Source organism: Canis lupus, chromosome 4 (assembly GCF_011100685.1).
Source record: "Canis lupus familiaris isolate Mischka breed German Shepherd chromosome 4, alternate assembly UU_Cfam_GSD_1.0, whole genome shotgun sequence".
NCBI lineage: Eukaryota > Metazoa > Chordata > Mammalia > Carnivora > Canidae > Canis > Canis lupus.
The window spans coordinates 14,250,314-14,273,666 of record NC_049225.1 but is presented as its reverse complement, the minus strand read 5'-3'; the positions used below and the strand labels follow the sequence as shown (position 1 = coordinate 14,273,666).

General features: G+C 36.5%; 2 long non-coding RNA genes across 5 annotated transcripts in view; one reads left to right on the top strand and one right to left on the bottom strand.

Moving 5' to 3' along the window:
- LOC111095457 overlaps positions 1-3,609 on the bottom strand; it is a 113,633-nt gene extending 110,024 nt beyond the window's left edge. For both annotated transcript variants that reach the window (XR_005357866.1, XR_005357865.1), the window contains exon 1: positions 3,440-3,609. This is a non-coding gene — a long non-coding RNA (uncharacterized LOC111095457). The remainder of the gene's footprint in view (positions 1-3,439) is intronic.
- Positions 1-19,490, top strand: part of LOC100687708 — a 35,470-nt gene extending 15,980 nt beyond the window's left edge. The window contains exons 2-5 of one of the 3 annotated variants that reach the window (XR_005357861.1): positions 5,376-5,486; positions 15,530-15,858; positions 18,246-18,346; positions 19,298-19,490. This is a non-coding gene — a long non-coding RNA (uncharacterized LOC100687708). The remainder of the gene's footprint in view (positions 1-5,375; positions 5,487-15,529; positions 15,859-18,245; positions 18,347-19,297) is intronic. The other 2 variants (XR_005357862.1, XR_005357860.1) reach the window with 2 other exon arrangements.
- The last annotated feature ends 3,863 nt before the right edge of the window (positions 19,491-23,353 follow it).

The window sequence follows — 23,353 nt, the reverse complement described above, 5'->3', positions numbered from 1 at the left end:
AATAGAGCATTAAATATTTGCCCTTATATTTAAAATGTGATTTTTCAAAGTAAAATTTAGAGATCAAGTCTCTCACATTCCTAAACTATTTGGGCAGAGCTTCCTTTTGTTCTAGTTTTTTATTGCTCTGGGGGATGTCAAAACACACTTAACAAGTTTTTGGAGTTAGAAGGTCTATTTCATGGCACTTTGATTTCTCTTCTAATGCTGCTGAAGTTTGGGTCACTGGAGAGTTGGCTGATAGATTCCACCCAAGGCTACCACCTCAGGATAAGGGGATGAAACCCCTTCTATGAATAGCCATATTCTTTCTACCTGACAATAAAATGTTAAAAAAAAATAAAACTTCCCCACCAGAAGCTTTCTACCACCGATTATATTCCAAGTGTTTTTGTAGATGACACATTTAAATCTCATAGCAATCTTATGAAGGACCAATGAAATTGAAGATCATAGGGGTCCAATTACTTTTTCAAGGTCAAGTAGCTATTGAGTGGTGGGGAGACCAGGCCACCTGACCCAGGAGATGTGTCTTTAACCAAGACATTTTGTTGAAAGAATGCTTAAAGTGGAGATTATTTTTAAAATAACATTTCAAATTAAGAGTTGCTTAGTTTTTGTGGGAATGATTTGAATTAGGATTTGCTTGTGCTTTGGACACATATTCTATGCTTATAAGACTTCCAAGAAGAGATTCAGGAGAGGCTGAGGCCACAGGAAATAGAAGCTGAAATGATTTGGAGTTGGCAGAAATCTGTCATGCTCCTCAAACTCTGCCAACAAAATTACCACCAAAGGCAGAAATATGCAAACCTGGTTCTCTGTTACTAGTGACAAATGGCTTTATCTTTCGTGCTTTATCTTGTAAATGTTCTTGAATTCTGCATAATGTAATTCTTTGTTTTAGTATAATAATCATTTTTAAAAATGACTTATCGCTGAATAAAAGTGATTCTCCAAGAAAATCCAGTACTACAGTTCTTCATGTCTTGAGGAGGCTCCTATTACACCACCCCAATCTTAGAGAAGCCTGGTCCCGTAGACTATGTTTGGAAGACCAGGGAGGATTATCTCTTTTTTTTTTTTTTTTTTTTTTTTAAATAGTTTATGTTTATTTTTTTATTTTTTTTTAATTTTTATTTATTCATGATAGGCACACAGTGAGAGAGAGAGAGGCAGAGACACAGGCAGAGGGAGAAGCAGGCTCCATGCACCGGGAGCCTGACGTGGGATTTGATCCCGGATCTCCAGGATCACGCCCTGGGCCAAAGGCAGGCGCCAAACCGCTGCGCCACCCAGGGATCCCGGATTATCTCTTTAGTACATCCTCTTCGTGCACTATTGCTCAGGGACTCTGTACTAGTACTAACTTGGCTGCAGGGCTCTAAATAAATTGATAGCAAGAGGGAACGCCAGCGGGGCCTGGGGGCAACTCTGCAGGCTAGCTAGGGTTGGCAAACTCAATGAATGTTTCCCCTTTCACTGCTCCTTTTAACTTAACACCCATGGTTATAGAGTTGAACAAGAAGGAGAGAAATTGGCCAGGTATGACTGCTGTAGGGGGGCCTTGGGCTCACTGGAGGGAGCATCACATAGACTATTGGATGTGGGCTCCACTACGTATCTTCATCCCAGTAAGAATGGGCACCAGGTCTGCCTATTATTCTGATTTTTTTAAATTAGAGAAATAAGAGACTTATGACATAAAAATATGTTATTACATTTTAATATATATTTATATATATTTATATTTTATACATATAAAGATATATATTTTTTAATTTTGGTAAATAATTCAATTCTATAAAATATGTGGCCAATCAATAGTTTTGGACCTCTGGCCTATGCTGTATGTTCTCCCAGAGAATGAGGCAACATTTATGTTGCATATGGTTATGTCTTTGGTTGATATCTAGATAGGTATTCTCAGGCTGTATGGGTCAGGAAAGCTGTGAGAAGAGAAACTTATATCCTCCGACCATATTACAGTTTTTATTTCTGCCTACTTACAAGTACCAAGAGGGAGAATTAAGATGACTCTACTTAAATAGGATATCATTTTTATGGTGTTACCATCTGGGGAGTATACATTTCTTTTTGTTCTTTCTGGTAAAAAGGGGACAACTGTTTCCCATCTTCTGAAAATTCTTTTTGTATTTTGAAATAGTTATGAAGGCTATCCATGCTCATATTTTTGTTCTCAGACAAAATAGCCCCAAATCCTCAAATATTTCCTCAAGGATATTCCTTTTTACATTTTAATTATCTTCATTATAGACCTCTGAACTCTCTCCAAGTTTCCCATATCTTTGGACACACTGGCACAACTTGTTCTTATAAAAGCCCAGCCAATGCTAAATACAGATGGAGGATTTTTCAGTTACGACAGTTAAATCTTTGTGTTATTTTCGAACAGCATTGTATTTCTGACTGACACCTTCACTTGTAATCAATCTGCTACAAGCCTCATATAACTTCCACTATTTTTGTGCACAGCTAGGCCTTTCACAATCTTATGCCATAATTTGTGACCTGCACCTCCTTATAGTTCATCCTATATAATATCTTTTATGTTTAATTTTTATCTCTATATCTGGAATGCCAGAACTTTCATGCCAATATCTAAATAGTGTCCAATACACAATAGGTATTTAAGGTATGTTTACTGAGTGAAATAACACAAATATGATTGAGGCAATATGTCCCACCAAAAGAAAAAAAAATTGAATCTGGTAGAAGCTTCTGGTATATTTTTTTCCAAAGTTGACTATAGGTTTAAATTCTACTTAGAGGAAGATTTGTGTCTAAGTCGTGGCTTTCACTTCTTAGCTATTTGATTTGGACAAGGTAGTCAAATTCTCTAAGCCTTTGTTTCTAATCTATAAAATATACATAATAATATCTCTTTAGATTTATTGTAGCATTTATATGAGATATTGCATATAAAATGCTTGGACACAGTCTTGGTATATAATGAACCTCTCTCTCTGGCCAAAAAAAAAGCTAGATTAAGAAGAAAATATAATGACCAAAACATGGAGCTCAATATCTGAGTATGTTAAAGAAAGGAGATATTTTCTCATCTCATGTTTACCTTCTGAAAATCCTTGTGCAGAAAATTATTTCTGGACTCTTTAAGAATTTGTGGTCATGGTATTCCCTCTCGATGCTTCACTTTCTCATCTTCTGCTCAAATTAAATGCATGGCATAAATGTTTGTCCCAGAAAAATGCTCACTATACAATATTAGCATTTCAAAATCATCAGTATCATCAGTTTCATCCTTTTCCTGTATCTTCATGAGATCAAAATCTAAATGGAAAATATAGCCGAATATTGCAAAAAAGAAATGTACAACTGCTACTAAAATGCTTTAAGGAAGAATATTTGCAAAGGCAAAGAGGGATGGTCCCTTTGCAAGGAAAGAAGCAGGCCTTACCCAGTGTGCTCCAGAGGAGGTGTGAGGCAAGTGTTTCTTGATTGATGATGGTGGTGGTGATGGAGGCATGCTTGCGTTCCCATGTCACAGAAAAAAAGGGTTTGGCCACTACAGAAACAACAGAATATTAAGTATTCCAGTGAGTATCAGGCTGTGGCAAAGCTTTAGGAATGACAGGAAAAGTAAAAGGAAATGACAGTTAGGAAGTGATTCACAGCAACATGAAAATAACAAACTGGCAGACTTCACGGATGCTAAAATTCACAATTCTAAAATGGTCACCAATTTAACTCCTGAAGTATGTGTCTCAGCAGAAATTGCTGTGTAAAGTGAAGATTTACAGTTTCTTTAGCAGGAGGTGAGTTGCTCAGGAACAAAACTTTTATAAGGCTTATTAATTGTCATCGAATGGTAGTATTTAGGGATGACGTCTGTTAGCACAAGTTACTATAAGGTGATAACTCACATAAAGTTTATATTAAGCTTAGGATTCATTAGAATAATTTTTGAAAGCCAGATGACCCTGCAGCAATTTTCATTTTCAGCCACTATAGTAGATCATTTTCTACTTAGAACTACCTCAAAATGATAATGTGTCCCAAGGACACACTGAATTTCGTTTTTATACCTTTCCAGCTTTACCTTCTCTGGGAAAAGGTCATTGACAATGACACAAATAAAATCAGAATATCCTATAGTCATCACTATTCTATTAGGCTTATGGACTAGAATAAATCAGTTACATAATTAAAAATTATTAGATTAAAATTTTCATATTGAGAAATATAGCACACTTGAATTTATAATATACTAGCCCAAATATTTGTTGTGTGTATTGACTTAGGATGACTAAATATGAAAGTTCATATTTAGAAATGATGAAACTAGAAAAATGTGGTGAAACAGGTCTAGAAATAAAATGACAGAATTTTGTACTAGTTCCAAAATTTGTTATGCAAAAACCCTGAGCCTCATTTTTCCCTTTAATTAAATGGGAATGATTTCATGATGACATCGCAGTGTTGTTTATTAAGATAAAGAAGATAAAGAAGGTCACAAAAATCCACAGGGCTGAATGGACACATGTAAAGTTCTACTACTATTACCATGGCTCCTACCCTACTTCTGCTACAATTACTGATATTACAACTGCTACTACCTCACTAACAGCATTACTCTTCTCGTTGTGCTTGCTTCAAGCAGCTATTTCTCATCCTGGATTTGAATATGATCAATATACAGATAAATTGCATATATACGTTCTTTGAACATTCAACTCTTATATAATTAAAAATAATGAAAAAAGCGTAAAACATAGTAATATACTTTATATATGCATTTTAATAAAATCCATGAGTATCAATCATTTAAATTGTCAAAAAATAACCATATGAAGTATTTGAATGTACAGGAGAATGACTGTCTTCCGTTATCCTCTCAATCTCATTCACCAGAGATGACTCAGTCTGCACTGTCTCAGCCTACTGCTCTCAGGGCTAGCTGTTTCAGGAATAGAATAAATACATTTTGAATGTAAACTGTTCAATACTATACAAATTTCTAAATAAGTAAGTTATCAGGTAAAGACTTTCAAATACATTGCCTTCCAGTGGGGAAGACAAAACTAACTTCAATCAATGCCATTAACAGATTTGGAGTGTGTGTTAAGCACAGGGCAGAGTACTGGATACACTTAAAAATATCAATTCTCAGTTCTCCTTTCTGTTAAGCTTCATTTAGGCCCTTGTTCTCTTCTATCTACATTGACCATTATAACATCCCTGTTTTGTTTTTTAGCATCCCTCCTCTCATTTTTAATAGATTTTCAGATTATCTCACAGTTTAACCTTTATAATGTATTTCTCTTAGAATGTGTTTGTTCATGTATAAAATCACTTTGATTACAGTAATCAAATGTATCTGAATCCTGTTGTAGGTTTCCTGCAAACAGCAAATGTCATCCACCTTAGATGGAGTGGCTGGAGATCAGAGGGTAACTGGGCCTACCAAGGATTGCCCAAGACTGACATCGAGTAGCTGCATTGTGGTAAAATCTTGTTGCTGCTCTTGGGAGGACTAAGGCTATGTTTCGTCTGCATAGGCAGGGGTCATAAAAGGGTAATGCATCAAGCAGACATAAAAATATGTTTTCATCTAAAATTATAGCTTATGTATTCCTCCATGTAAAATTTAAATGACTATATGATACTCACAGATGTGCCATTCCACCGTTGTTGTGCATTATATTGTTTCTAATGTCGTATCATGAATAATGGCTGCAGAGAACACATTAAGATCTCTTTATGTTTGTGTTATTTCATTAGAATAGAGTCCTTGAGGTAAGAGTTCAAGTCAAAGGATGTGAAAATTGTAATAACACATATACAGAATGCCACCTTCCAGACTCACAACAATTTAACTTACAACATTGATGCTTGAGATGGTCCATCTCACAGCTTCCTCCACCTCTCCTCTGACTCTTTAATCCTAGATTTATTAGTATCCAAAATACATAAAAAACTCATGCAAATCAATAGCAAAAAATTCAAACAATGTGATTTAAAAATGGGCAGAGGATTTGAATAGACATTTTCCAAAGAATATATACAAACAGCAGGTAAATGAAATGATATTCCACATTACTAATCATCAAGGAAATTCAAATCAAAACCACAATGATATATTATGTCACTCCTGTTAGAATGGCTACTATAAAAAAGACAAGAAATTATAAGTGTTGGTTAGGATGTGATGGAAATGTAAATTGGTACAGCCACTATGGAAAATAATATGGAGGTTCTTCAAAAAATTAAAAAGAGAACTACCATGTGATCCAGTAATACAACTTCTAGAGCATATATCCAAAGGAAAATGAAAATAGGATATCAAAAAGATATCTGCACTCCCATGTTCACTATAGAATTTTAAAAATAGCCAAGATATGGAAACAGCACAAGCACTCATAAGTGGATGGATGGATAAAGAAGTTGTGATATATCTATACAATGGAATGCTATTCAGACATGAGAAAAAACAATCTGCCATTTGCCACAACATGAATGGAGCTTATGGGGCTTGTACTAAGTGAGATAAGTCATATAGAGAAAGACAGACACTATATGACATTACTCCTATGTAGATTCTAAAAAAGTCTAACCAGAATGGTGATTACTAAGGGCTGGGGGTTTGGGGAAAAGGGGAGATGTTGGACAGAAAGTACAAACTCCAGTTATAAGATGAGTAAGTTCTGAGGATCTAATGTAAAACATGGTGACTAAAGTTAATAATATTGTAGTATATACTTTAAAGTCACTAAAAAAGTAGGTCTTAAATGTTCTTATCACAAAAAAAAGAAAATTGGAATGGTAATAGGGGCACCTGAGTGGCTTAGTTGGTCAAGCATCTGACTCTTGATCTCAACTCAGGTCTTGATCTCAGGGTCCTGAGTTCAAGCCCCATGAATATATATATTTTTTAAATGGTAATTATGTAATGTGATGCAGGTGTTTGCTAACTCTGTGGTGGTAATAATTTTGCAATATGTGTATCAAGTAAACCTTAAGCTTAACTTAATAACTTAAACTCACACAATATTATGTCAATTTTATCTCAATAAAGCTAGAAAAAATATTTCTATTCTTTCATGAATTACTGATTAGTATGGAAAATATACAAACTTTAATAACTTGTCTGACCTTTCTATATGGAATTTATCTCAACCCACTGTCAGACTTGTAGTAATATTGCTTTCAGCTTTATTCTTTGCCTTTTAATATGAATTACGTTATCTTTCATTTTTAGAATAAAAATTATTTCATGAAATCAAATTAATGATTTTCTTATTATTTGCTTTATTTCCATTAAACAAGGCAATTAATCACAGGTAATAATGCAAGGTCATTTAATTAACTTGAAACTACTCCTACAACCATCATGGCCACCATCACTACCATTTTAGTTTAGAATACACAGATTAGAAAGTGAAAATCTGCTTCACTTTTTCCCCCTCATCCAAACCCAAAGCAGAGATAACAGCTAGTACTTTCATGCACATCTTCCAAAGCTCTCCTTTTACATGAATTTACACTCTCCATCTGACCCAGCCTTCTCATCCTTTCCGTCATCGAGCTCAGTAGGTACACTTTCAAGTTACATTTTGAATTCTCTACTCCTTTTTGTTTCCCAGTCACTTTTCTGGTCCAAATCATCATCAGTTCTTGCAATAGCCTAATTAGTAGTCTAGCAACTTCCACTCTGTCTTCCCTACAGCCCATTGTCTTCACAGTGGTCCACAATGATCATTTCAACTTGTATTTTCTTTTTAAACCATTGAGTGGCCTCCCATTACAATTAAGTTTAAATATGCATCTTAAACCAGTTTATAATGCCAGGCAGGATTGGCTACTGTTTCTGCTGCTTCCTGCCTTGACTTTTCGGCTTACCAACACTACTTTTATTTTTCAGACCCTGGAAGCTCTTTCCTAACTCAGAATACATACTGTGCCCTTTTCTTGAGATTTTCTTCTGTCTCCTCTTTCCTTGCCTGGCTAACTCCTCCTCATCCTCCATGTTAAATACCACTTCTGCCTTGTCTTTCCTCACTTTCCTCAATCTAAATGGTATATCTCTTTTCCCACTTTTAACTTTCCACTCAAATATTGATATAAGTGGTTTATAACCACTTGTGTGATTATTTACTTAATATTTGTCTCCCCCAGTAGACCATAAGCTCCATGACAGAACATGGTCTTACTTATTGAAAAGGGAATATTATCCAGGATACAACACCAGGGAGACTTCTAAAGCATTGAAATGAAAACATTTCAGTTTTGATTTGGTTGGTGGTTATGTAATTGTACATATTTACTTTTCCATGAGTACAAGTGAGTAAATTCGTACAAACTCTTAAGCTTTGTAAAGTTTATCACATATACATATGCTATCCCTAATATTTATCTTTTTCTCCAATTTAAAAGTTTAATAAATTAAATCAAAGATAAAGATTTTGAAAGTTTTCATAGTAAATATCAGGTTGCCCTTGAAAGCTGTAGCAATTTACATTTCCACTCACAGTATATAAGGGTACTCTTTTACCTGTATGTTCTCATCAATATGCTCTTTCCATCAATATGACAAGTCAAAGATAATATCCCATTGATGTTTAAATTTGTTTCCTTGATTATTAATGAAATCAAACTAACATCTTTAATCTGTCTGGATTTATTGAAATACAGAACGTAAGAATTAAACTTATGGGGTGCCTCGATGGCTCAGTCAGTTAAACATCTATCTTACACCCAGATGATGACCCAGGTGGAGTCCCACGTGGAGCTCCTTGCTCAGCCCTGAGCCTTCTTCTCCCTTTCCTTCCCACTAGTCCTCTCTCTCACTATCTCCTTTGCTATCTCTGTTTCTCTCTCAAATAAATAAATAACATCTTTAAAAAAAAGAATTAAACTTATTTTGCCTATCCAGTTGTTCTAGTACCATTTAGTGAATAATCTTTCCTTTCCTCTTTAAATGTTATGCCATTAATCTTTATCATATTTTTGTGATGTCAATGACCTTGATAATATAATAAATTTTTATATAGAGTAGAATCTGTTTCTGAGATATCTCTTCTCATCTATTCATTTGTCTCCATATTGTTGCACCAGTGCCATGCTGATTAAATTAACATAACTTTAAAAAAGTCATCCTCATTAATCTTCTTTTTCAAATGTAGAAAGAATCCTGATACTTCAAATCATATCTAAAATGGTTTTATCAGATAAAAAATGCCAAGATTTTGATCTACAGTTCATCTTGGGTGGGGTTCCTCGGGGAAACAGGCATTGAGACTGAGATTTTTGCATGCCGGTAGTTTATGCAGAAGTGCTTGTGGTAGTAATGCCTGTGAGACACTGGATAAGAGATGTAAAGGACAGGGTGAACTGCCAGGAAATAGCAGCACAGGCTTCCACTGATCCCCGGGGGGGACCTAAGGACTGAGATGATTCTTCCAATTGACCAGAATTGAAACAAAAGGGCTATATCAACCAGCCAATTGTTACAGGCTGCCTCCAAGGAAGAAGTGTAATGGGCAAGGCCAAGGGTAGTTCCTGGAAAAAAGCGCAGCTGAGTTACCAGTAGCCAATGCTCTGTCTCTGGAAATGAGAGTCTTGATCCCCAGTGGGGTTACAGGCAGTGAAGCACAGCATCCACTACGCAATTTTCACAATACTGCTTCCTTTCCCAGGAAAGTGATTAGCTTTTCCTTTTATTCAGTCATTTTATATCTTAAAATAACCCTCTCAGGCTCAAAATACAAAAGCAGAAAGCTGGAAAAATGGAGTAACTTTTCTGTGTAATAACTAGTAGTCAAAAAAATAAAAGTAGCTTGGAATAATGAGCCAAATCAACAAGGGAATTTAACAGGACTCAATGGCCATCTTTTACCCAATGTTAGCTAAAAGCATAATGTGGTTCTCAACAAAAGAAAAGTTAACCAATTCCTTTTCTTCACATTAATTTTTCCATACCAACTCCAAACTCTTCATCCTCCTTGAGCTAAAGTAAACTTCAAGAGCCCTCTCTCATTCTTCTCGCTCACACTCTGCGTCTTCTGACACAGCTGACCACCAACATCTGGCATTTGTCCATCCAATGGTCTGCTGAACACGTCTTTCACATACATGTATCTTTCACCCCCAAGCTCCATCCTCCCTTAGTCTCTTGGGTCCATCTGTGACTCTTCTCTCACAGTCATCTTTCAGGTTGTGGTCAGAACCTACCACATCTATCTGTTAGATATGTCGGAACCTGCCTCTTGTTTTTATTCTCAGTGCTATAGACAAAGTTCACATCAACATCATTTGTAACATGGACTAGTGTTGTAAACTTCTGGTTTCTATGTCTAATTATTTCTTATTTATAATCAATTATGTCACTAACAAAACAGCAGTAGCCACCTGAGCTCAAAAACTTTGAAGACTACCTATTCCTCATAGAGTAAAATTTAAGTGTGTTTAATATGGAATTCAAAGCTCTGTGTGTTTTCTGTCTCACTGGGAATTTTGTTCTGTGGTTTTATTGCATCTCTTGTGTTCTCCTTCTGGTTTTTTCCCCATGTTTCAGCACTACCTATAAATGTAACTCTCTCAGCACCCCCTAAAGACACTGTTTTCATCTTCAAGACTCAACTCAAATGCTACCTCAGTGAAGTATTCTTGGATTTCCATAGCAGAAATTCATCGTGCCTCCTTTCATTTCCCATGGTACTTTGTTTATACTATGCTTGCAAAATGTATCCTGCTTTTATATATTTATATGTTAGTGTGTTTCCCTGACTGGCTTGAGTTTTGGAAGGCAGAAGCTGCTTATTTCATTCATTTTTGTATTCTTCACGATGGATTAATATTCACTTCTTGGTTTTGGAGTAGGGTCGGGGAGGGTGCCTTTCTTGAGCATACCACACTTTAATATCCGAACAAAATAGGCCTCTGCTGGCAAAGAGAAAGGGCAATTCTAGTTGAGATGTGTAGCTAAGCAAGAGTCTGTCACAGGTATAGGTACCACATTTTGAAGATATAAACAGGGCCTAAAAACTGTATCCTATTTTGAATAAATAACAGAACCAGGCACAATCCAGAGCTCTGATGTCTTTAGACAACTGGATGAACCAATTCTTAAATTTCCTAATATATAGAATACAAACTTGAAGGATATCATAATAATTATCATTTAATATTTGAAGAAATACCATTAGGTAGTAGATTAAATCTAATTCTGATGCACCAGGGGATATAGCTAGGCCCAGTGTAGGAATTAGACTTTTCCCCACATATATTAGACAGACATTTCCCTTTAACAATTCATAAATAATGTGATAAAGTAAGTAATATCTTCCCCAAAGAAAATTCAAGTGACAGCTGAATGATACTAACAATTTACATTCCTATAGCACTTTATGTATAAAAAAGGATAAATGTATACTTTTATATATTTATAATTATAATTTCAAAGTATAATTACATTTGACTACTCTTAAAACCCTATAAGGTGGGGGTTGCCTGGGTGGTTCAGTTGGTTTAGCGTCCGACTAGATTTCAGCTCAGGTCATGATCTCAGGGTCATGAGATTGATCTCTGGGTCAAGCTCCATGCTGGGGGTAGATATTGTTTCAGATTCTTTCTCTCCTTCTCCTTCTGCCTCTCAACTCTCTGTCTCCCTCTCTAAAACAAAACAAAACAAAACCTATAAGATAATAATGCCACCATGATGCTTGTTTGTTTCTTAATGTTCACTTTGATCTGCTATTTCCTACTAACCTGTGTTTTATTTTGGAGTAACAATAACAAAAATATAGTAAACAATAATATCTAATAGTTATTAAGAGTTTACTATTCCAACACAGAATATTAAACATTTTATACATTTTACACAACAACCTTGAAGACAGAGTACTATTGTTATTCTCATTTTACATATTTGATCTGAGGCACAGGGAGGTTAAGTAAATTATCCAAAGTCATACAGCTATAAAGCAGCGAAGCCAAGATTACTTGCCCGCCAATCTAGCTAAAGAACCCTCACGCTTAATCACTATGCTTTTATTATAATTATTATCATTAATTGTGCTCACCAAGTTGAAATTTTTAGTGGGCTGGCAGGGAGGCATAAATGAAAACTTATCTCTTAGAATGCATTACTGCATTTCTTTCTTCCCTTCAAACAAATTCCTGATGTTTTAACTTGCATTTAGTGTTGGCCATCTCTAAATATTTCCTTTTTACCTGTTTCTACTCTTTGCTATCTATGTAAAGAATACATATAATATATATGTATATTGTATTATATTAATTATATCATATTAATCATTTGTATATAATAAATTGTTAAAATAGGTATTCCGAGTAAACTCTCTGTTCAGACCTCTAAAATTTTCAAGGTTAGAGACTGTGCCTTGAGAATTTTCTGAAGAGCTGACTTGAACTTTCTTTGAGGGAAGTCCAAACTAAGAAGTAAACATGACTAAGACGAACACAACTAACCAAAACAATGATGTGAGGGATTCTCAGTAGTTGTAAGGACAATAAAAGACGTGAATAAAAGAGAAAAAAAAGTTTAAATCACAAGTCCTGAAGGAGAAAAGCAGTTGAAATAGTATAAATATTCTTGGATGGGGAGTAAAATATTAGGAATGTTTAGAGATAAAAGTTAATCCATAGGATGAGAAATTTCAGATTAATTTTTATAAATCAGAAGAACAAAGGAATTTCTACTAAGAGGTACAGATATACACAAGAAAGAAACTGAAATTATTATTGCAGAGGCTCCAAAAAATGAAGGAAAAAAAGAAGCAAAAAATCAAGATGGATAGGGAAAAAGTGTGGCAAAGTAATAAAGAAAAACAAGAAAGAAAAATTGAGGGAGCAATATTCACAGAGAAATTCCTATGGTTTTTAATGACACAGATACATAAAATGTGAGAGAAAGGCAGAGCTGAGTCATTCCCACAGCTGGCTGCTGAAGTAAAGGCTGCAATGTTTCTCTATTATGACAATTGACCGGCCAGATAAATTATGATTCAGTAAGTTACAGGTGTGGGAAATGGAGTGGAAATGTACAAGGGACTCAGCAAACTGTGAAGCGGCATTGGCTTTATCAGTGGACTCCTGTTGAGTCCATCTAGTCGATGAACATCTTTATCAGCCAGCAAATATAAATGACTTATGGGAATAATATTTCAAGGCATAATGACACAGCTATATCTAGTATTCTTCTAAGATCTGGGTTATTAAATATTAAATATCAAAGCTGTAAATTATAGTAGCAGCTTTATATAACTAAATTAAATTCAAACAAAACCTAATTTCCTTAATCATTGGCTGTAATCCTCCAGGAACATATGCTATTAACTCAACTACAAATGGCACAGAATTGTATGACTTCAGTTAAGTTATTTGATATCAAATTCTAATCCAGGGCAGACTTCTCTGTAAATCTCCTACAGGGATTTTAATACTTCTGCAATCATATTGGCTTTTTCACAGAGTAACTAATCTTTTCGTACTCTTATTTCTCACTCCTTTATCCAATTTCTTTTTCTTTTTTTCTTTCAGAGCATATTCTAGGTCAATTTTTTAAAACAAACGTCTGTGGATTTTAAAAAATATTATTCAAAATTATCACCACGACTATCATAACCTTAGATTCTATACAGAGAACTAATTAAACTTAACTAGGAGTATTTATAGATCCAATTAACTATCTATGGCCATGTATGTCAGTGAAAACCCAAAATAGTAAAGAAATGATCAGTATAATTTGGCTCATTGTCCTCATTGGCCAAATGTTTATCATGGAGTTTGTTCAATGATGAAGTACATTGTGTCTATTGTAATTATGAACAAATGGTTTAAGTGAATTTATTTTGTGCTCTTCTTGGAGAATCGTTAGTCATTTTTTGAATAGTCCATAATTGGCATAGACTAGATAAATATATGATTAAGAATTTATTTATTTATTTATTTATTTATTTATTTATTTATTTATTTATTATGATTAAGAATTTAAAATTGGTTAAAGTAAAAAAGTATGAAGGGGAAGGAGGAATTAGCTCATATTATGGGGATTTACACAGCAGTAAGGAGATGAGAGTCTTGGACAAAATGAATGCCTGAGAAGTCTGGCCTTCTGTTCATAATCAAGGTAAACAGTGATGTTAGGCATGGGGAGACTGCTCTTGATAGACACTAAGAAGAAGGAAAGTAGTTAGTTTAGGTTTTAATCCTAGATGTCAGGCTTCCTGAATGTGAGGATGGGGCAGTCCAAGACTGCCTTGAATTCAACAAGATGATAATTCAAGATGGTGGGCAGTTCAGCCAAAGGGGAGGGTTGTTTTCTTGATAAGCAAAAGGTCGTAAGGATTCCCTTCTGCATCTGTATGCTGAGGATTCTTAAATGTTATTTCCCTGAGTCCAAACTCTTCCAGCCCTAGGGTTTCTCCAGATTCCTTTTTGCTTGCCTGTCTATATCTTCGCTTGGATGTCTTGTAGGAAAATCAACAAGGACATGGCTTCTATCACACTCAGGGGCTCCTCATGGGGCACCTTCAAAAAGTTAACGGAGACAAATTTAATGAGAAGCAGTACATAAAGGTGTTGATAATATTAAAGAAGCCAATACAGAATGCTGGAGCATCCAGGGATGGGTAACATTGGGAATCTATTATCTCCTTCAAGCCTGCATGTAGGAACATGGGCAAGGATCCCAGACAAACTTTGATCCATGGAACAGAGTCCATCAGATTGAAGAAGTAATCCCAGAAAGCAGTCTCTGGTGGGACTGGAAGGAATTAGAAGGAATAAATTCTTCTACTTTTATTTTCTCCTGCTTCCTGCTGTTACCTCACATATATGCATCTATGATATACATACATGTATAGATACATCCATTGATCGATCTATCTATGTATAGATTTATAGAGAGAAATTCTTCATTCATATGTATACGCATGCATATATGTACACATAAGTCAACTTTCTTCTGTATTCAAAGTACACACAGGCGTCAATATTTTTACTTGTTATTGTAGACATCTGGGCTGGTTGATCTTTGCATGAGGCAACTGGCTTTGAGGTAGTACTTCTCCTAGGCTCCCTCCAATGCCTAACTGGAAGCATCCCCAAAGTCTGAGTCTTCAAACCTCTACTCTTTCTCCTTACATTCTATCCCCAGCATTCAACTATTGTCTTTATGCTATTGTGAGTTCTGACTTCAAGGCGTAAGTCTTAATTCATGTGGACACTATTTGATTAGGGGTATAGAATTTAAAACAAGGTCTATCATTTGCTATGAAAAGATGTGGAATTAAAAATTAAATAGACTAACTTCTGCCCTTTCTTGACTAAAAATGAAGCAACCCAAATGAAAAACAAAAGATAATCGGAGCAGGTGGCCCATTAAAGTAGCAATAAATAACATTTAAGAAGTATATAAAGTAATATATATTTTTAAACTAGCCATGTTTTGCTCCATAGTCATAAACAATGTTGCTCTAATGTGGTTTAAGATATAAGCAACTCAAATGTTTCCTGGTTTCTCCAGATTGTGGTTCTCCAGCTTATAGATAAAGTCACCAAAATGGTTGCCCTGCATATAATTGATACTCTGTTGAGTATCAGTGCCCTTTGGACAGATCATCTCTGAAAATACCAGACTAGAGCTCCTGCTCTGGCTAGTCATGTGTTGGTGTTCATCACCCATGGTTGCTCCCCTCTGAAACATCATCCAAAGCAAGCAGATGACTCAAGGCTGGAGGAGTTATAGAACGACCTCACAGAGCATGCAGGACTACTCTTTCCTCACCTGCTCAGTCTACTCACTTGAGTCTGACTCACAGAGCCAGAAGGATGGAAAATCCTTCATCAACTTTGGTGAGTGATCTCTCAGGGGCCCTCCTTGTAATGGCTCTCCTACAATCTGTCTCCCCTTTTACATTCATCCTCCATTAGACTATATCCTTGCTGTGGATGGAATTCAAGTTCTTTGAGACTTATGGGTCCCACAGAGGCCTGTGGCATGGCTAGTTCTACTAGTGTGGAATGGGCTGAATGGGAGTGGGGTAGTAAAAGAAGAATAAAAAGACTTTCTGAAAGCAGGAGAGCAAGTTTCCTTAGCTCCATTTGGGGCAAGACTGGGAGTTGGCGGCAGGGGGGTACAGGTAGCAAATGGTCTGAAGTGTGGGGCAGAAGGACCCCCCTCATTTATTTTACTAACATGCCCAAGCCTCCAAATTTCTTAAGAGATTTATGTGGTCATCCCTACCAAGGTTTTCTTTCATCATAATCTATGTTTAGCTAATTTCCTTAGGGATATCTTTATCTGTGACTAAGTTTTCAACTCTTAGCAGTTTTAGAAAATGATTAAAATTGTCTTAAATGTCCTTGACTCCAAATTGGATTGGGTTGGTTCATGAGAGACTATTTTGAAGTTTCTTGAATTTCTTGGAAAATGTACTACTGTCCTTAAACCTGCTCTGTCATTGTTTCATTCATCATTCATCACTCATTTTACCACCACAACCTTGAGAATTTGTCATCATAGTTGTAGAAGTTGATAGAAGTTAGTAACTAAGCAGTAACTATGTTGATATATGACTTTTTTTAAGGCTCTCTGGGAAACAAAGGCAGCATGAGTGTAATTCTTAGATCTTGGGCTGTTAAAAAATTGAAACTTTTTTTTCCTATATTGGGGGTTGAAAAGATGAAACTAAGAATTGCAGTTGATTTCATACTAAATACAGAATACTATAGGCTGAAAACTTCTATATTGGAGGCTTCAAAGAAAAAAAAAGCAGCTCATCTTAAAGACATAAAGCTTACCTATTCCATTAGGTAATTTGGCAAGTCCAAATAGCTTCAACCATTGCTATAAAGTCTCCACAATTTTCTGAAGACAGTTACTCTTCAAGCCACAACTGCTGTTCAATAAAAAGAAAAGATGCTGTAGCCATGGTATTTGTGCAATATTCCTGCATTATCAACTTTCGCTACAGAAAGAGGGGGGAAAAAAACCCTTTAGTTTCTTCAAGGAAAGTCTGTACCAATCTATTAAGTGAGTCTCACATTGTACCTATTGGAGAGTTTATAAATTGTTTCACAGAAAAATTGTATTGCTTTTATTTACAGTTTCATAGGCCATCTCCAAAATCTATGAATGCAGCACAGTGAAAATTTGAAATACCTAGTGTTGTTACAGATCAGCCTTTGTTTGGCTTTTCTTTAAGACATACTGCATAAAGGTGTTATATTAACATTGAAAATATTTCAAGAGCTCTCTGCAACTTTGTCAAAAAATAGTCCAAAGAATGAAAATCATCATACAAACATGGGCTTTGCAACAAATTAGAAGTTGTCTATGTAAGTATAATAGAAAGCCCCATATTAGAATAAAAAAGAGCCCAAGCCAGTGGCTGGAAGCCCCTATTAGAATAAGAACAGAGCTTAATGCCCTTGAAGGCCCCATATCAAAATGTAAACAGAATTTGAGTAATTGCTCCACCCCTTCTGGATAGACCAGTTCTTAAAACTAAGCTGAAACCCACCTCAGGGTCCAAGTCCCTGCTCCACTGTGTCGGGTATACTTGGACCCAAGCTTGAGCTTGTAAATAAACCCTTGTATGTTTGAAAAAAAAAAAAAAAAGAGAGAGAGAGAGAAGAAGAAAAGAAAGAAAAGAAAAGAAAAGAAAAGAAAAGAAAAGAAAGAAAAGAAAGAAAAGAAAAAAGAAAAGAAAAGAAAAGAAAAGAAAAGAAAGAAAAGAAAAGAAAAGAAAAGAAAAGAAAAGAAAAGAAAAGAAAAGAAAAGAAAAGAAAACACAGCACACACACACACACACACACACACCCCAGACTGTAAACTCCTCAGACCTAAACCAAGTTTTTTACAATCCAGTTGATAGCGCAATGTCAAGGTGTTAAGGTGACCAGGCTAGGCCATGTGCTACTCCTGCTGATAGCCAAAGATCATAAGTAAAAAAGCAAACACTTCCTCCTACAACCAGGGAGAAATAACCTCCAGTTAAGCTTCTGGGCTTTCTGCTAGACCCTCCAAAAAAACTTTTTAAAATCAAATTTTTTTTTTTTTTTTCATGACAACCTTACAGATTCAGAGGAAGAAATACTCTATCCCTACCCTGGAACCTGGGATTACTCACTAAAAGAGTGTCTGAGAATAGGAACAATGTGTATCTTTTCCCCGTTGTATCTATAAGGCTCAGTGTATGGTAAACACTCAATACAATTGACTGTCCTCTCTTTCCCAGTTATCTCCTACTATTGGAAACTTCACCATACTACTTTTGAGAAGACATGGGAAGATTTAGCAGCTTATAATTTATAATCCAGCCCTCAAAATACCGGGAAAGTATGTCTTTAGAGAGCTTTATAAAGAAGCCTCATATAGGGTTTATGCCCAGCCTGGAAGTTTAATGGAATGGATTAACACTCACAGACGATTATTGGGCTGATATGCTTCAAATAAATTCCCTCTTCTGTGATAGTAACAAATTTCTCAGATAGGGCTTTGATCATTGTATTAGTCAGCTCAGGCTGCCATGACAAGATGACACAAGTGGGGGGCATACACAATAGAGTTTTATTTTCTCACAGTTCTGGAGGCTGCAAGTCCAGGAACAAGGTGCCTACAGGGTTGATTTTTGAGGAGACCTCTCTTCTGGCTGGGAAATGGCCGCCTTCTTGCTGTGTGCTTATATGGCCTTTTTCAATGCATGCACACGTTGAGAGAGGGAGAGATCTATTGTCTTTTCTTCTTCTTATAAGGACACCAGTCCTATCAGATTAAGATCCTACCATTATGACCTCGTTTGGCTCTAATTATCTCCTTTAAAGCCTTGTCTCTAAGTACAGTCCCACTGTATTTAAAAAAAAAAAATACAGGAATTTTGAGAAAGGACACAATTCAGTCCATAGCATCTTACTCCCATAGTCCCTAAGTTATAAGATATCAAAGAGAAGAGTAAATATCACTCAAGGGCTTTTTTCCTCTTCTGGGAAAAGGGTTAGTGTATTTTGGTTATATGCAGGATAGTTATATCATGTTAGGTTATCTTTCTATTTGCCTTATTTTGAGATTAAGTATGGTGTAAGGAAAAGTGTATGGATGACAAATTGGCAAGGGGTGGACTGGTGATGATTAATTTTATGTATCTACTTGAATGGGCCCAGATACTCAATAAAACATGGTTTTGGGTTTTTCTGTAAGGGTGTTTTTGAATGAGGTTAACAGTTAAATTGGTAGACTGAGTAAAGCAGATTGCTCTCCATAACGTGCATGAGTCTTATCCAATCGTTATAGGTCTGCACAGAACAAAAAGCTGGCCTTCCCCCAAGTTAGAGTGCATTCTCCTGCCTCATGGCCTTCAAATTGGACATCTGCTCTTCCTGGTTCTATAGCAGCCTGCCATTCTTCAGACTCCAATTGGGACATGGACTCTGCAGATTTTGGTCTTGCAACCAATTGTTTATAATAAATCTCTTTATATATTTTATTCTGGACTTGACTAATACAATCATCCATACCTTTGGGTAGGCTATCTCTGACTTGTCACTTAATCATGTAAGCACACATTTGTTGTAAATGTCTCCTATGCAGTCAACTTTACAGCTTGTTGTTGCACAATTTAGAAAATCCTAATCATAGTTGCTACAGTTTTCTGACTTCTAATTTGAGTCAGAAATTTGAGTGATTACAAAATATTCAAATGACTACACAATATTTCCTGAATTCTCTAACTTACCAGCAGCATGATGTAGCATGAATCGCTTATCTTTTCTGAAATTGAGTTCCTCACTTGGAAATGGGGATAAAAATATGTCCCATTTCTATCTCACGAAATTACTTTAGAATCTCATGAGACAATACTTGAGAAAGTTCTTCTGAAGATACAAAGCATCATCATATTATTGGATTTATTACTATTACTGCATAATACACATAAGCATTTGTTACTGTGGGTTGATCTTAAAATAAAAATTTCCAACCTTGGGAAGCAGATCTTATTACGACAAACTCTCTTGGTTAAACAAGGGACAATAACTAAGTAGCTCATGTACTGCTACTCTCTCTGCCCACTCCCCTGGCAGACATCCAAAACCTACCAGCTATGCACTTCCCCACTGAGTTTCTGAAGAGCTTTAGGATTCTTCTAGTACCTCCAATTCCTGGCAACAGCTACCAGTGGACCTGAGTAGGCACACAGTTGATACCTTGTTGTCATCTCTGAATTAGTTACTAATCCATCAGTTCTGTGGGCCAGCCTGTTCTGTCAAAGGAATGTGTAGATTACTGCTAATTTATGTAAGGCAATATGGATCTGTGAACGAGGTGGAGAACATATATCTAATCTCAGCTACTACATTTAGCAATGGGAATCATAACTTCATCTGCTTTGTAGCACATCCCTCAGCATCTTTAACCTTTGTGGTGGGAAATACAGACATGTCTGCTCTCATCTGCAAATTTCCTTACAAAGGGAGTTGTCTTTGTAGAAGAGAGTTGTTTGAGAGGGATCAAGAAATCAAACAGATTGTGTGCCAAAAGAAGAAAATAAGCTAAATTATCCACCTTCCTCACCATCTCTTTCTTACCCTCCACCTCCTCTACAGGTACAACTAATTTTTCTGGGGGTATTTCCTCAATTCTTCAGATTACATAGAAGAAATCTGAAGTCTGTGATTAAAGTAAGCAGAAGGTTTTATGTTTCTTTTGTCACTGAGTCATAGAAAAGAAACAAAACAAAACATGTTCAGCTCAATCGAAATCTAACCAATCACATAGCTTTATTAAACATAGCATCAACAGAAAGAAAATATGAAGTCCTTGCCCAGGAAGGATGGATGCCAAGAACAGAGTAATTTTCTGGCTTTGTCCTTGATATCTATAAATTTTACTCTTTGTGCAAGTCACTACATTCCTGTATAGCTGTTGATATTAAACATTGGGGGAAACTTACAAATGGACAATGAAACACATTAGGGATTACCAGATGTTAGCTAGCCACACTCCATGAGAACCCTATTCACATCTGGTTTTGACCTCCAGAGTACATAAAGCACTTTCTTTTCTCTTCTATTATTTGATCTCCTTATTTTTATGGCCAAATATATATTGGATGCAAAAACTTTTTCAGACCAAAACTTGGCATGTGAACTCTTGATTTGGCTGCAGTTGGGTTACCACCAATTTGCAAAATAAAGTATGAATAATAATCCAAGCTGTAAGAGTGCAAAGTAAAATAAATCTTTACTTTACCATCTTATCAGGGAATATAAATCAATCTGGCACATACGTCAACCTTAATTTCTGTGTAAAGATTCCAGATGTAGTTATGATTCTATTTTATAAATATAACCAACATGTTATATATAATGAGAATTAAAGACCCCATGGATCTTGTGAATGGCCCTTTCCTTATAAACACAGCCTAAGCCCAGAGCCATTGAATTCGATTGAGTTCACTTGACAATGTTGCCTCTATACAGGTTTTTCTCATCTCTTTGTTCCTGCCCCTTGTTCAATTCAACTTCTTTCCCCTCTCCTTATTTTCTACCATGTCTATGCCTCCTCCCTACCTATGAACAATAGATTAGCTCTTTGGAGAACAATCAGGGCCCCCAAAGGAATTGTTTTTAGAACACATATCTACAGAAGTGATTTGGGATGTTGGCCTCTCCCACATTTTTGTATCTCAAAATAGACTTCAATACTAAATTCTTGCTACAGGTTTTAAAAACCAGTACCCTTAGTTATATCAGAATGTGCCACTCTTATTCACCTGTCTGGGATCAGGGGAGCAGCAGCACAGCTCTCTGTCCACTGTGCCCAGGATGTGCTTAGACAGGCCAAACCACCAGGACTCTCAGGCACAAAGTGGAGAAGAAAACCCATGGCTCTCACTTATTATGGATCTCCTGCTTATTGAGGTACAGACGCATGATCTTCTTTAGGGCCACAACAACCTCTCAGAGCAGAGCTCCTACAAGTGGGGAAAGGGAGGCTCCGGGAGTTCATGCACTCGCCTGTAGTAACATAGGTGGGTCAGCTTGATCTCAAAGCCCAAGCCTTCAACATGAACTGATTCCCTCCCGGATGTAGTAGACATAATCTATTCTAGAGATTTCTCCCATTTCTGTGATTCTTGGTCACTAAACAGAAGGCATATGTAACCATCTCCTCTCCTTGCTGCATTTCCATCCCTTACTGCTTTGCCATTCTGCACCCCTGCCAATGCTGACACCTGGGATGCATTCTCCTGGCACCCCACCAAGTTTTTACACTCAGGTAAGTGTCATCCTCTGTTGAAGTCATTGTTACTTGGGGTGAATGTCTGTTGCCTCTCTCAACTGTCCAGGCATCTCATTTTATTTACTCAGAAGCTCTACACTTGGATTAGCCTTCTACTAAATTTAATTTTAAGGGATTTTTACTTTCCCTTATCCCTATAGAGACATCAGATGTCTTGCTACCTTGATTTTCTTTTACTCTGTTGACGTTCTCAATTTCCTCTTTTTCCCTGCCCATCCTGGGCTTTATTGTTGATGTCTGAACAGTTGACATTAGCCATTCTTGGTTCCCTTTGATCCCTATACTCTGCCCACCCTGCCTGGGAATACTGAAACCAAGATGAATGCTACAATCCACTTCCTCTGTATTTTCACTACACTTAGACAGCTGAATGCTGCCAGAGGAAATTGCATATTTCCATATGTTTGTGCTAATGCCAGCTCAGAAATGTTCACTAGCCTGTATTTACCTGTGCTTACATTTTACTCTCTTTTCCCTCAGACATAGGTCCAAATCTCTACCTTTCTCTCTAAGTTGCCCACCAATGCCCACCCCTCACTATCAGTGCATGGCCTCATACCCTACTTCACTGTGAAGAAGGCGAAGGGGAAGAAGGTGTCCTTAGGCCTGATCTCAGCTGACTTCCAGTCACCCCTCAGCCTCTGCTTTATCTAAACTCACACCCTTCCTTCCTTCCTTGCAATCTCAAAGGACAAGTCCCTTCTGTCTGGAATCTCTTCCTCCTCTCTCCATTTGGCTAACTCCTCACTCATCTTTTAAGATATCTTGAGTGGTCACTCTTCCATGAAGCGTGCCTTCAAGCTGGTCCTGTAGTTGGGTCAGATGCCTCCCCTTAGAGCTTTCTCAGCATGTATGCCTGCTCCTGTGCTTATGAGGTTCTAGTGGAAAGCTGCCTAGGTGTTTGTTTGCTAGATCAGGCTGTTAGGTCCTCAAATTAGATACCAGATCTCCTCCCCTTTAAATCTTCAATCGCTCATATGAGCCTGTCTCATAAAAGGACACAATTTTTTTTTTTCATTTCTTTTTGTTCTCAAACTTCTGCCCTTA